Source organism: Ranitomeya variabilis, chromosome 6 (assembly GCF_051348905.1).
Source record: "Ranitomeya variabilis isolate aRanVar5 chromosome 6, aRanVar5.hap1, whole genome shotgun sequence".
NCBI classification, from domain to species: Eukaryota; Metazoa; Chordata; class Amphibia; order Anura; family Dendrobatidae; genus Ranitomeya; species Ranitomeya variabilis.
In genome coordinates this window covers 59299367-59310840 of record NC_135237.1, presented here as the reverse complement: position 1 = coordinate 59310840, position 11474 = coordinate 59299367, and the positions used below count along the sequence as shown (strand labels likewise).

Sequence of the window (11474 nt, the reverse complement as noted above, 5' to 3'; positions counted from 1 at the left end):
AATTGATCCCACTATGATGCTGCAAACTTTGCACCTGTAGCATGGGAGAACTACAGTAACACTGGGGCTGGGCAGATGGCTGGATCTAGCCAGGTTCGTAGCTGTGCTTGCAAGCTCTTAGAGCCTGCAAGCAACTTGAGATCCTTGCCAAGGAAACCAGCAGTTTATAAGGGAATATGTACATGACATCTTCTAGACACCAGTGTACCCGCTGAGTCTCTCAAACTGAACACACTTCAGAAAAATGCTGATGGTGTTTTTTCCACAAGTGTCCTTTTTTGGCATCTTTGCTATCATTTTTTAGGTGAATTTGCTACTGATGTTTTTATTTTTGCCTTGCCATCATTCTTGAGGCAACTCCATTGGCGACTTTCACTCTATACTGTTACATACACATATCGGGCAGTTTCCAAACGGAAGCCATTCTGAAGAATTGTCTGGTCACTTATTTTAACCTCCTGGTGGCTTTTAAAGCCTGAAGCAGTTAAAAGAGGCTCCAATGAATAAACCTATGCACAGCTGGTTGTTTTAACATTGTACTGCATATGAACATTCTTTTGAGAATTTATTTAGCACTTTTTACAGGATGTTACAGAGCAAACCTGTCGAATATCTCAACTAAAATGAAATTGAATAAAATACTATCCAAATTTATGGAGAGGAAATACCCCAAAATGTACTCAGAGAAAATAGGAACCCACGTCATGTTCATAACCAGACTTATGAGGGTAAGCAAACTGCATTTGTACATATTATTCATTTTCATACAGGATACACCAACTTATCTATAGGTTTTGGCATAGTTTAGCCTGAGAAAACCCCAAAATATATCCCAATAAAAGGGTTCTTCACTTGCAGGTCATCCTTTCAGCCCTCTGTATAGAGCCTTTTCTTGCAGTGAATCACTCCTCTCCTCTATACACAGCCTCATCCTGCAGTAAATCACTCCACTTCATTACCCCAGCACACGTGCACACCACTGCTTTCTGTTATGAGCTATATTGATAAAAATGTATAAATATATATGGACATTACTATAAGACTCCATTGGCGGATTTGCTCTTCTGATGAAAGGTTTGAGGCACAAGCTTTAGATTTAAAAACATGCTTTCAAGCCCGTGGATACAGTCACAGGTGTATCAAACAGGGGTATAATAGGACCAGAAAGACCCCTCATAGTAGCCTATTATATTCTAAACATGGCTTTTCAAATGACGATAGGAAAGGACCTGCTGGACGCCTGTGCTGCATCTACAGGGACCTGGGGAATGCAATACGCATGTGCCGAAAGCACCGCTATGATTGGTCGATTTTAACCATGTGATCTCCCACATGGGGCTTAAGAAGGTCCTATTTGGTCAAAGTAAAACCTCCCCTTGAGAGAGTGGTGCTATATGCCGGCGAAACGCACGTTGGCCTGTTACCACCTGGCCTGGGGCCCTACTCATCTTGTCTAGGTAAGAACCTGCCCAATATGGGCTCTCTAATTACCTTTCCACTGCAGGATATTATTTTTTTTGGTGGTTCTTTACCTTGACTCATCCATTAGCACACTAGCACCTTTTACTATCACAGGATACATGGGATTTGTGCAATATTGATGTATTAGTGAGTAGTCTTTCCATGGGTTCTGTTGTTTCCTGAATGGTGTCAGGTTCTCTGCTGGTGCCCCTCGGCCTTTCAACTCTCACCCTGCTCTGCGTACTGTGCCTCCGGCATCTCTGCCTCAAGTTGGAGACTTTGCATTACCTCTCTCTCTGCAGCTCTTCCTGTTCTGCCTCTTGGTTCTTGGACCTTGTGCACGCCCCTTGGCCATCTTAGTACGTGGCCGTGCTCTCTTCCTGTAATTTAAAGAGCCGGCATATCATCAAATGGTCATCAAATTCCTTCCATTACACTGTGATATCCATTAAGGAGTGAAACAGAAATGCACAATTCAAAGACTATCATAAAATTGTATTTTATTAAGTTCTTTTAAAAAACCAAGATAATTAAATAATTACAAAAAAACATTCAACCAAATAACCTCAGATGTGAGGGACACTGTGGGCTACAAGCCCCTTTAGACACACTGCTAACAAAATTATCGAAGTTACTGAGAATAGTCTGCAATCACTAGTGTAGGAGACAGTCAAAAGTGACCTGGCAAAAATAGAGGAGTGTTCAACATCTAACTGATATCGATATGCATGACCTGGCAATAACCATAGTTTTACATGCTAAAACATCAAAATGGTGCCGCTACAAAATTAGAAATTCCTAAATATAGAGATATAGGCAAATTAATCCCAATTATACTTACATAGTGTGGGGCTCATGCCGTGTCTCCTCACCCCGTCGCGTGTTTCGTCCATACTTCTTCAGGGGGAAGTACTTTTCAGCCAATATTTGTGAGGTATAGGGTATTTCAGGCAGCCTCCTCTATGGGGAGGTGCCTGATTATTGTGTTAGCTTGCTTTGCTGATACTCAGGTCCCTGTGTACTCCCATGTACTTTAGTTTAAGTACTCACCTAATCACTGCCTTGTCTTTGTCTGTTCCTCAGCACTGCCTGCAGCCTAAGCATCTCCGGTGGCTCCCGGGTCCTACTCCCCATGCCCAGCTTAACTCCAGTAGCCCCAGGACCTATCCCTCACTTGCCTGAACACCTGGTTACCCTGCGCCCAGTGACTCATCACGAATCTGCGAGCTGCTACCCTCCGTGCCTTCCTAGTCCTTGCCCCTATGAGCCGCACTCTCAGTACCATCAGTCGTGGTATTTGGGACCCCTGGGCTTGCCCCTGAAAATCCCTGTATAGTGGTTGAATCACTAGGTTCAGCTCACCCAGGGGAGGTTCAGTACCACGGCCCTGAGGGTCCACTCTAGGGCACTCTCCTCCCAAAGGCGCTACAGTTACATTCCAAAATTTTTTTTAAACAATTCTAATAAAAATTGAAACTTTTCTATTTCATCCACCGGTGTACTCCTTATTCTCCTATATCTCTCCATTTCCTTGGAGTTGGGGTGTATTTTCATTGTGGGTAGACCACCATTGTGAGGTACTACCCTGCATATAACATGCAACAGAGGTTTGTGTTTGCAAAGTAACAAAATATGTTGTGAAAATCAAATAAGAGGCAATATCTGCAAGGATTTACATCAGTGACTTATGAAGTTCTTCATTAATGGTATGACCATAAAAGAAGGAACGCAAGCAAGCTTATAAATAATAATACTGTAATTATAGTAACTACCATAGTAAAATGAAATATAAAATCTATTTAAAACAATCACGTTTTGATTGTTAGTTTGCTGACACTGAAAAAAAATGAAAAAAAAAAATTATAATTTTAATAAATGAAGCAGAACACATTGAATTTGTCACATCTGTCATGTGCCATCTTCTTACATGACACCTCCGTACTTACCTTGGCATCATTAATTAGGAAAAACATAGCAGATGTGACAAATCTATTGTACCCATTGAATAGAATAATGCATGCAAGCCATATCTATTGTGTTTTACTCATCTAAAGGATGAGGCAAAATAAATGACAGCACACAATGTTTTTGGCATATGTGCTGTGTTTCATGCAGTCGGTTGGATCATTTACTTACAGTAAGTTCCTACTTTATATTGCAGCCGTAATTCTTGTATATCAAGTCATTCCTGCAAAGGAGAATAGTCATCGTATTACAGTATATTGATGGCTGCAGAAGAATATGCATCAGTCGGTACAGGGACGCACTTATAATTCAAAGGGTTTCATAACAATTTTAAGGAAGTGCCCCCCACCAGTGAGTTGAAAGTAAATTGAACTGCAGTAAAAAAAAAAAAAAGTACAGAACAGATAGTACAGATAGTAATAATGACATATAAAATATTTTCTGCACAGCGAAGAACCCACAAAAATGTATTAGATATTAGAAATCCATCACCTACCTACAAAGAGCAAAGTGCGTCAGCACCTAAATTTCCCCTCTTAATTTTTCAGCTCTGCAGTGGCTGCTACAAATGTAGTTACACTAATAAATCAGTAATTGGTTATCTGTATCTGTGCATCCATCAATGCAGTAAGATGTGTATGACATTTCTCTGTTTTCTTAATTACGGCACATTACAGATGCAGCAGACACCAAGGTGATGGCGGCGGTTTGCTGGGACAATTGTGTAGAACGCCTGCATTATTTGTGCAGAGGTGCACTCATTTAAAGCAAATGAGAATGGCCCCGCAATGCTACGGTGTCTGTATTTTCTCTATGTATCCAAAGTAATTTCCTTTAGGATGTTTAAATATTTCCTAAAGATTTCTCCCAAGACTGGTGAACTGGTTTGTTTTGCCATCATACCCACATGGAGAAAATTGTTAGTACCCTTCTGTTAACGTAAGAAAAACCCAGAATGGTCACTGAAATAATTTGTAGCTGACCAAAAGTGATTTTCAATTTAAATAAATTTAGTGAACTAAAGAACGTAAGAAAATGAACTGAAGAAAATTAGACATTGCTTTTGAATTGTGATTTAAAGGGAACCTGTCACCTGAATTTGGCAGGCCCTTTGTCCGGTCCGATGGGCGGTGTTTTTGGGTCTTTTATTCACCCCTTCCTTTCCCGCTGGCTGCAATAGTGTCTTGAATTGCAGTTGTTTTCCTCCGTAGTATACGCATGCGCAATGCAATCTTGCCTTGCACACGCACAGTATGCTTTGCCCAACTGCGGGCAAAGCCGAAAAGCATTAGTGCGCATGCGCCGCCGCACCTTGTCCCGGAACACAGCAAAATACTTCCGGGACATAGTGTGGAAGCGCATGCGCACTAATGCTTTTCGGCTTTGCCCGCAGTTAGGCAAAGCATACTGCGCATGCGCAAGGCAAGATTGCATTGCGCATGTGTGTACTACGGAGGAAAACAACTGCATAATTTCTTGATTTTGGCCTCTCGCCCTGCATGTTCCAAGACGTACAGGAAGACCTGCTGTTTAGTGAAGCACAGAACTTAGAGCTGCCACAATCACAAGATGATGGTGGGGAATGGCAAATTTTGTCTAAGGAGGTAGATGATGATGAGATACAGTTGCCTATAAGTCAGGTTGTTGTAAAGTCACCAAGTCAGAATGAGTGTGCGGCAGTGGAAGACGAGGTGGTACATGATGAAGTCACTGATCCAACCTGGGAATCAGAGCGAGGACAACAGCTCTGAGGGGGAGGTTATCCACAGCACCGAAACAGACATGAAGAGGCAATGGGGTAACCAGAGGGAGAAAGCAGGCAATTTTTCTGCAGAACACCGACACTCGTGAATTTCTCCGTCAAAGAGTTAGGTGCTCTCCAATCTGGGAATTTTTTAAAGAGAGTTCTGAGACAAAAAAATGGTCATTTGCAACCTGTGCCATGCTTAGATCAGCAGGGACTGACCACTAAAAGCGTAATCACCGTCAGCATGATCAGGCACATGTCATCTAAGAAACCGAATCGGTGGGCAGAATGCCTGGGTCAACAACTAGTACCAGTGACACCACTGCCTCTTCCCCTGTTCTAGGTACTTGCCAATCCTCAGTCCATAACACCGGTGCAGATGCCTTCTGCCCTGCACCTGACTTGTCTTTGCACATTTTGAGTTACCATCAGGCACTTGCAAATCCTTGTCCTAGCACAGTGTTCAGCCGTCTCTATCACAGGCGATGAAATTAAAAAGTGAGGTCCCAGCTACCCACCCACAAGCCCAAATGGTAAACAGACATATTTCAAGGCTGCTTCCACTGCCTTACATTTAAAGGAAACCTGTTATATAAAGTAAAGCTATTAGATTGTGGATATCAGGTTAATCTGTTGGTTATTAGTGTTCTAACACCAAGCAGTGCAGGTACTGAGAACAACACTGCCGGGAGGAAATTAACCTTATTCCTTCTAGCAGGCTTGAGCTTATCAATCACCGATGAATGCATAGAGAGCCGTTACTGTACCTGCATCCCTGGGTGCAGAGCCAGCTGCTAGTCTGAGTGTTGTTACAGCTACCAGTCTCTATGCACTGAGTGGTGACTGAAACTGCGCTGGCGCCACACCTATGATTGAAAGCGCAAGTCTGTCGGGAGAAATAAACGGCATTTCCTCCCGCCAGTGGGGCTCTCAGTGTAGGTTCTGCACTGTGTCAAAACGCAATTAACCTATGAAATAACCCCTTAATTACAGGATAATAGTGTTATTTTACGTGACAGGTTCCCTTTAAAATATTTGTCTATAATTTTCTTTTTAATTGCCTGAGACAACTCTCTAATTAGGTTTCTTTGGTCGATGTTCAGTATGTTACACACAATGGTACCAAGCAGCACAATGACTACCTTTCACCTTTCAAATATGCAGACTGACTAGTTACAAGTTTGTAGACACCTTTGATGCTAATTTGCTAATTACAGGACACCCCTAATTACAGGACAATGTTTTCTATGCGTACACCAATTACTGATTCTCTTTGGTTGATATTCAGAAAATTGAAACTGAAAATTAGTATTACTTTTTGTCAGTTTCAAGTTATTTCATTCACTTTTGTCGTTTTTTTTTTTACTTTAACAGAAAGATACCAAAAACTTTGTCCATGTGTGTATATTAGGAAAATGTAATTGAGAGGTCCACCTGATGGGAATCGATCCGAACAGTTTCTCTACAGCTCTTCATATTAATATACCATGGCATTAGCTATATAACTAAAGCATGGAGAAGAGAGATGGTTTTGTAGTTCTATCACTGACTGTAGCTGTAACCAACATGTCACTGTTGCAGTTAGTGATTGGCTACAGTGGTCACAGCATATCCATTTAGGCTGGTCAAGAAATACAGAATCAGTCTTCCTGTGCTATGTGAATGGACATGTTACTGCTGCAGGAAATCACTGGCCGCAGTGATAACCAACACATCACCATTACATCTAATGACTGGCAGTCCATGTCTTTTCAGACCAAGCTGAAAGTACAGAGCTTGTTGAGGAACCTGACAAATGTTGGAATGGGAGCAGGAGATCGGTTAGGTGAGTATTACTTGTTTTATTCTGTAATGCTGTAGATAAGCCCCTGATGTAACCTGAAAGATAAGAAAAACAAGTTAGATTATACTCACCCAGGGGCGGTCCCGGTGCGGTCCGGTCCGTTGGGCGGTGCAGGTCCGGCGCCTCCCATCTTCATACAATGTCGCCATCCTCCTTGCTTCTGTTGCGGCTCCTGCGCAGGCATACTGATTTGCCCTGTTGAGGGCAGCCTAAAGCACTGCAGTGCGCAGGTGCTGGGCCTCTCTGACCTTTCCGGGCGCCTGCGCATTGCAGTACTTTGCTCAGCCCTCAACAGGGCAGATAAAGTACGCCTGCGCAGGAGCTGCATCATGAAGTAGAGAAGAGGACATCATCGCATGAAAATGGGAGACACCGGACCTGCGACGCCCATCGGACCGGACTGCACCGGATCTCCCCTGGGTGAGTTACATCGGGGGCTTATCTACAGCATTACAGAATGCTGTAGATAAGCCCCTGATGGCGGTGACCGCAGTTTATAGGGCCATAATTAGGTGACAGATTCCCTTTAAGGAATGAACAGATTGTTATGACGAGCTATAGCATCACACCCCCATTCTGACCCCATCTCGCTCCATCGCCATCCATTTTGCTGGTGTCTATCGAAACTTATGTGAAAAAAACAATAACAACATTTTTGTGAAACTCTACGTTGCGCAAAAATTTTGTGACTCTAAAAAGATTTTACCAAGAATTCAGGTATAATCGCTTTGATGAATCGGGGCCTAAGTTTACATATAGTATAAAGGGGTCATAGCTCAGGAACAGAGCAGGTACAAAAGGAAAATAATGCCTTATTCAGGAGAACAGACTCATTTACAATATGTGTAAAAATGGCTGTGCATTCTGAGGATTGTGGTGTCTTGGCAGTGAAATCTCCAACTAATCAGAAACAGATGGCGCTAAGCGATATTCCATCACTTTCTATTGTTAGAAAACCCCTTTATCACTTATGATACTACAGTACCTCGTTCTTTTATGTGTAGCACAGGACAAACAAACAAACCTAGAAATGTAATCCCATCCATGTTACTGGAACAAGTAACGACAAAGCCCAATTATATTTCTTTTTATACAGAACCAATAATTGCACCATGCTAATGGTTTCCATTAAGATTAGATCAGGATTTTATTACCTTTTATGTTTTAGTCTAGGCCAGGGTTATCTGAAATATCTTGGGCAGGTTTTCCGGATGAACGCAGGGTCGGATCTCATTAGCTTTTTTCTATGATTACCATAATTTGCTTTTTATTTTGTGGATGTTGGGAAAAAAACAAACTGTATTTTGGAACAATATGTGTTCTGTGGGTACGCTTTTTCCTACAATATGTACACTCAAAATAGCAAGATATTATTTTGGCATGATATTGGCCAGAGCTACAGAGCTACAGCTACTGATTCACTTTGCTTGTAATGTTTCATCTCCACCCTTGGCCGCTCTCCTGATGTTCGAACACACTTTCTTCTGGATGAATAATTTCAGGATCACTTCTCTTTCTATCTATAAAAAGAACCTCACAAAATACAAAATAAGACAGAACAAAATACATGAAAGTGATTGAATAGTTAAAACTATCAGTAAGACATATCTTCCTCAATGGTAGCGAATGGAAATAAATGGAGAAGTTGTAGAAATATGTCACCTTTCTACATTTATACATTAGGCAGCTGGATTATTAAAAAAAATATATTTTTGTAGAATGAAAAATGTATTTATTTACAACAAAAATCAGATTTTTTTTGATGGTTTTGCTTGAAAAAAATATTTCCAAGCCAAAGAAATGTATGAGAAAATACCATCTGTCGAGGTCATCAAGTGTGATCCCACCAATAAGGGGATAGAATAAGTGCTACGCGCTCAAAACACTTTGGTAAATACACTTTGATTACGATTTTCTGTTCATACGATGAGTTTTTTAGGGTTTTTTTTTTCTGATAAGGCTTTGAAACCTGCCACTTTGTTTAGGCAGATTTCTGTAGAATCAGCCCCTAACTTGACACTGTGAAGTCAAGAGGCTGAAAAATATTGTGTAGAAAAATACTAAAAAAAAATTCTCCAGGAATAGAAAATAAAAAAAGAACTTCCCAACTAAAAAAAATGTCAGATTTTTCTGCATTCCAAAAAAACTGCTTGTGATTCAACCCTTAGGCAGTGTTCATAGTGTAAACTGTACTTTTTCTGCTGCTTTTCATATGCATGCTTTCTGCCGGGGTGCGCTCTAAATTATGAACAGCGCAGTAAGAAGCCTCCAACCCCACCTGGCTAGGTGGACTCTGAATTGCTTCCAGGCTGCCTGGATCTCCATTACCACCTGTTACCTGTGCCATGGACTGCATCTTCAACCAACGATTAAAGGTAAAGAAAACTGCAGCCCTTGGGTCCTCTATTCATTTCACGCACCCTCAATCCCCTTACAAAACTGTACCGGTAGCCCTGAGGCCCCGCTCCACCTGTGGGGAGCAGAACCATCCCAGCTGCATCACCATCGGCTCCAGCGGTCCCCTTAAGCAGTGTCGTCTATCTATAGCCGAACACCACAGGTCGCGTCACATCGAAATCCCCTACAAACATTCCCTCATCACTTTTATTGTGCACCCAAGGCCACGGACCGGGTCACTGCTGCCGTGACCACCACTTAAGAACCATTCAACCTGGTTCCGAGTACCCCACGGCCCTAGCGGGTGTCGCATTCACAGTTCCTGGGAAAATAAGTCCTCAAGTAGCAAAGGAGCTGGGACCATCCAGGACCTGACGCTCTTTGCAATGGCCCCTTTTGTAGTTGAATGGTCTGCCTCTATAGCGTATGCGAGTGTCCTTTTTTTCTTTTTTTTTTGCTGTAATTTGTAGATTTTATTTTTTCATCTTTTTTCTTTTAAAGCACAGATGTACTTCTAAGAGCTTATTTCTAACTATATCACAAGCTGCAATCCTCTATTTTTTATGTGATTTGAAGAATTGCAATTTTTCCAATGTCAATAGTGAAAGAGCAAAACAAAATGAATGGGGCACAGATTCCATAAACCGCAGCCACATGACTGCACATTATCATTTTCTCTAAAATCTCATTCATATTTATATAAAACCCGCCACTGTATTTTTCATTCACATAGAAGAAATCACAGCAGAAAAAATCCTGGAGGATTTCAAATGTGAACTTGGTCAAATGTAAATCCACTAAAGTTCAAAGGCACTATCCGTTTTCTTACAATCCACATAGTGCGCCTGCTTTCTGCAAACCTTATGGTTCATTTATTGACTTTTTCATGTTGGGATGATGTTATGAGATTGGTGATTGATAAGCAGGGATAAGGAAGAGTATTTCCTCTCTCTTCTGGTATCTCTAGTCATTCTGTCTATCTTCAATGTTCTCAAGATGTGACCTCAGGAGTCAGGAGGAAGTGCAAGTGATTGGCGTAGATGTCACCCTGGGATGCTTCCTGCAATAAGTGAAACATGTTTGCTCCTGGCATTAAACTAATGGAAGAGAAATGAAATAGTGGCAGAAGAATGTGTGAAAATCTAGTCCAGGCTTCGAGGAGTTGTGCCCCCGTCTATGGCATACGCCGGTGCCGTGATAGCACTTTTTACTGCCCCATACTAAGCTGAAATTTCAGTACAAATGTGCTTTTAATTTCTTATAGCATGATATTACTTATCATAATGAAGCCATAATTAGTAATCCCTATCTGGCAGGATTTGAGACTTGCAATTTATCAATAGCCGGAGAGCCATGAATTGCCTGAATCTGTGTAACATTAGAAATTCATGCCCTGCTTACATTCACAAATCCATCCTCATTTGAATTAATAAAGGACCAGATTATTGCCTGTGAATATAAATGTTCCCTTTTTAATTACATTTTTATGAAGGTAAACTCGGTGCAATAAAATTGCATAATATATGTCGCATTTCTCAATGGGCAGATATACTACACTGTACAAGGGAAGCTTAGAGCACTTGTAGCGACAGGAAACCGAGGAGAGAAGACATTTTTAAGAGGTTCTTTGCATGAATAGAAAAAAAACTGTGTGGATTACTCTAACTGTAAATTAATGATATACTGTATATATTATATTTCTTAGATGGTACCTTGACGGGGGGGGGGGAATTTATTTTGATTGAAATATTTGGAGTCAGGAAGGAAGTAGTGATGAAGGAATCTGCTAAAATCCGTTTGCTTGATTTTGATTAGATTTGCATCAAAGTTATTTGATGCAAATCAAATGTTCCTTATGCTTTGAGTTTTTCTACAAACTTTTCATCCCACATAATAAATGTAGGATGAAAAAAATATTAAGCTCACTTCACTGCTCACATGTCCCGCCACTGCAGCCCTTCTATCCGGCCTCTTCTTTTTTTCAGCATGCAACATCCGGCATCTTCATTCTGCACCAGGGCTTTGGTGGTGAGTAGGTTCCACGATATGCATTGTTACAGT

At 41.3% G+C, this 11474-nt stretch overlaps 1 long non-coding RNA gene across 1 annotated transcript; it reads left to right on the top strand.

Annotated features, from left to right (window-relative positions):
* The first annotated feature begins 518 nt into the window (after positions 1–518).
* Positions 519–2897, top strand: LOC143783430 (uncharacterized). The gene is made up of 3 exons (XR_013217164.1): positions 519–728; positions 1222–1457; positions 2545–2897. It is a non-coding gene; the product is annotated as an uncharacterized LOC143783430 (long non-coding RNA).
* Positions 2898–11474: the final 8577 nt, after the last annotated feature.